A 4105-nucleotide genomic window follows, 5' to 3' on the forward strand; every position below is an offset into this window, starting at 1 on the left:
TTGCCCATCACCCAGTTTGAATTCATGGCCAATCTTATTTCATCTAAACTTCTATCCTCTTCCTACCACCACTGGAGTATTCTAAAGGAAATCCCACAACATTAAACATTTCATCTGTAAATAATTCAGTATGTATTTATATTAAGGAATCTTAACAAAAATAATCATGATCCCTAGGTGACAACTCAATAAATTAACAATGATTCCATATTAGATGAATGGATAAATAAGATGTGGTACAAATGATGGAATACTACTCAGCCATAAAAAGAATGAAATAATGCAGCCACCTGACCTGCCTCTTGAGAAACCTGTATGCAGGTCAGGAAGCAACAGTTAGAACTGGACATGGAACAACAGACTGGTTCCAAATAGGAAAAGGAGTACATCAAAGCTGTATATTGTCACCCTGCTTATTTAACTTATATGCAGAGTACATCATGAGAAACGCTGGACTGGAAGAAGCACAAGCTGGAATCAAGATTGCTGGGAGAAATATCAATAACCTCAGATATGCAGATGACACCACCCTTATGGCAGAAAGTTAAGAGGAACTAAAAAGCCTCTTGATGAAAGTGAAAGTGGAGAGTGAAAAAGTTGGCTTAAAGCTCAACATTCAAGAAAACGAAGATCATGGCATCCGGTCCCATCACTTCATGGGAAATAGATGGGGAAACAGTGGAAACAGTGTCAGACTTTATTTTTGGGGGGCTCCAAAATCACTGCAGATGGTGACTGCAGCCATGAAATTAAAAGACGCTTACTCCTTGGAAGGAAAGTTATGACCAACCTAGATAGCATATTGAAAAGCAGAGACATTACTTTGCCAACAAAGGTCCATCTAGTCAAGGCTATGGTTTTTCCAGTGGTCATGTATGGATGTGAGAGTTGGACTGTGAAGAAGGCTGAGCACCGAAGAATTGATGCTTTTGAAATGTGGTGTTGGAGAAGACTCTTGAGAGTCCCTTGGACTGCAAGGAGATCCAACCCGTCCATTCTGAAGGAGATCAGCCCTGAGAGTTCTTTGGAAGGACTGATGCTAAAACTGAAACTCCAGTACTTTGGCCACCTCATGCGAAGAGTTGACTCATTGGAAAAGACTCTGATGCTGGGCGGGATTGGGGGCAGGAAGAGAAGGGGACGACAGATGGCTGGATGGCATCACTGACTCGATGGACGTGGGTCTGGGTGAACTCCGGGAGTTGGTGATGGACAGGGAGGCCTGGCGTGCTGCGATTCATGGGGTCACAAAGAGTCGGACACGACTGAGCGACTGAACTGAACTGAACTGTGACTATAACTAGGAATTATCATACTAAGCGAAGAAAGTCAGAAAGAGAAAAACAAATACCATGTGTGACCACTTATAGGTGGAATTTATAGGTAACAGAAGCAGACTCACTCACATAGAGAATACACTTGCGGTTGCCTGGGGGAGAGCACGTGGGGAAGGGGTGGATTGGGAGTTTGGTATTAGCAGATGCAAACTATTATATATAGGATGGATAAATAGCAAAGTCCTACTATATAGCACAGGGAACTATATCAAACATCCTGTGATAAACCGTAATGGAAAAGTATGAAAAAGAATGTATATACATATATGCCTGAATCACTTTGCTGTACAGCAGAAATTAAAATTTTAATTAAAAAATTTTTTAAAACATTATAAATCAACTATATTTCAATAAAGAAATTTTCTTAATATCATCAAATATCAGTCTTAAATTTCCCTATTATCACATAATTTTATTGGCAATTTGTTTGAATCAGGGTTCAAAACACCCCATATTACAGTCTATAAGCCTCTTTTTAAAAGCTCTCCTTCCATGTCTCCTCAACCCATCCTTCTTCTGTCCATGAGATTTATTTGTTAAAGAAATTAGATGGTTTGTCCTGTAGAGTTTCCCAGTCTGTATTTTGCTGTTAGGAACCTCATGGTATCTTTTAATATGTCCCTCCTGTGAACTGGTAGTTAGATCTAGAATCCTGATCAGATTTAATTTGGGAAGCGGGCAGGACTGTTCTGTGAGGCTTCCCTGGTGGTTCAGCTATAAAAAATCTGCCTGCCAATGCAGGAGATGTGGGTTCGATCCTTGGGTTGGGAAGATCCTCTGGAGAAGGAAATAACAACCCACTCCAGTAATCTTGCCTGGAGAATCCCATGGAGAGAAGAGCCTGGCAGGCTACGGTCCATGGGGTCGCAAAAGAGTCAGATGCGACTTAGCAACTAAACAGCAACAGGACTGCTTTGTAAGTGGCGTTGTCTTCTTGCCTGAGAGGGCAATCATGTCATCGTGTCTTTTCTTGTGATGTTAGCAGTCCTTCATGATGACTGCAAATACTGTTCAATGCCATCATTCCTTCTCATAGCAGAGAAATTTCCCCTCATCAACTATTTGTTTACCCAGAGGTACAGTTCATGCAGGAAACACATAATGACTACTTGATTTTTACCTTTATTTCCAATTTCTAAAAGTAATGAGTTGGTTCACTAGTATCCTTGAAGGCAGCAACCAATGAGGTTTGCTTTTGTTTTGGAGTGTTTTTAGCGTAATGATAAATTCAGGGATTTTAAGTGTATTTAGGGATTTTGTTCTACTGCAGTTATTATCCTTCTTGACATTCAAATCATCCCATCTTTGGCCAGAGGGAGATTCTTCAAGGTAACTTCTGAGGCCTTTTGACAGCATTCCAGTAGTCTGATAACTTTGTTGCTTTCTTGTTTCACAAGATGTTTCAGGCTTATCTGATAAATCCCCTGTCCCAGACATAAAATCAGCTGTTTCTCCAGAGTGCTCCGGTGATGGGAGCATTTCTTAGTGAGAGACGGCATTTGAAGACTTCAGTCATCGTGGTAGAGGTGTTTATTGCTTTGGACAGGTCATTATTTATAGGTCTTTTCAATACATATTTAAATTATGTCATGAGTTTATAGTGAGATTTGAAGTTAATATTCAGGAGGACAGAATTTTTACTTACTCTCAATGATCTCACTTTCTCTTTCTCCTTTTTCCTCCTCAGTAAAGAGCCCCTGTTCTCAATAATACTAATTTGATTAGTTTTTCATACAACAACCCACGAGATATGTCATTAATTTGCATGTCATCTGTGCCCAGGGACCATGCCAATCCTCCCTGTGTCATTCTAAATTTGGTATATGTGCTGCTAAAGTGAGAACAAACTTCATAATCTTTTTTTGGAGGGGCACACCAGGTGGCTTGCAGGATCTTAGTTCCCTGATCAGGAATGAAACCCACATCCCCTGGAGTGGAAGTGCAGACTTTTAACCACTGGCCCGCCATGGAAGTCCCCCAAAATTTATGATCTTTACCAAACTGAAAGGAGAAAAGTTGTATCTCATTCTAGTTTTATTCTGCATTTCTCTGGTGATTAATGAGGCTGAGCGTGTGTTTTTTTCATCACCAGCAAATCCCTGGTTTAAATCTCTTCCCAGTTGTTGGTATTCTCCATGACAGCATTTCCAGAATTTCAGCCACTTGCTTATATAGTATGTTTTTTTCCCAATTAACAAATCACCCATGCTATTATTGACTGAATACATTTTTAGTTTCTGAGCCCCCACCCCAGTAGTCATATACAAACATCATGAACACGAATAGATTTGGTGTCTACTTATATACTTCCCTAACTCACATGAACATAAACACATTACTCTTAAAGTTTAAAAAGTGGGTAGGTACTGAAATCATCTCCTGTACTTCCCACCTGTGGTGTGAGCCCCACGCTTTGGAAATGACTACCCTAAAGGCTTTGACATTCTGTGATGGAAACAGGAGGAGAGACGTTGGTCATGGCCCTACGCCCACATACCTTTCATGAGAAAGATCATGTTCTGAAAAAAGTGAGACCAAATGCCCACCCTCACTGGAGGCAGCTGCCCAAGAGCAACAACGTGTTTTACCATCTGATGCAGAAAAGAGAAGCTGGGACTTGATTTGCAACGCTGCTGAGAGCCACCTGTTGGTCTTGGGGAAACCACCCCCACCCCCTCTAGCCCTTGGTTCTCCCATCTGTAAAATGCAGAAGTTGGAGGAAATGACTTGAAATCTCTTCCAGGTTTGAAGGGCAAGGTTTGCCGACC

At 41.0% G+C, this 4105-nt stretch overlaps 1 non-coding gene across 1 annotated transcript; it reads right to left on the minus strand.

Moving 5' to 3' along the window:
- Positions 1-3074: 3074 nt before the first annotated feature.
- Positions 3075-3181, minus strand: LOC138983980 (U6 spliceosomal RNA). The gene has a single exon (XR_011461342.1). It is a non-coding gene; the product is annotated as a U6 spliceosomal RNA (small nuclear RNA).
- Between the last annotated feature and the right edge of the window lie 924 nt (positions 3182-4105).

This window comes from Bos mutus, chromosome 19 (assembly GCF_027580195.1).
Source record: "Bos mutus isolate GX-2022 chromosome 19, NWIPB_WYAK_1.1, whole genome shotgun sequence".
NCBI lineage: Eukaryota > Metazoa > Chordata > Mammalia > Artiodactyla > Bovidae > Bos > Bos mutus.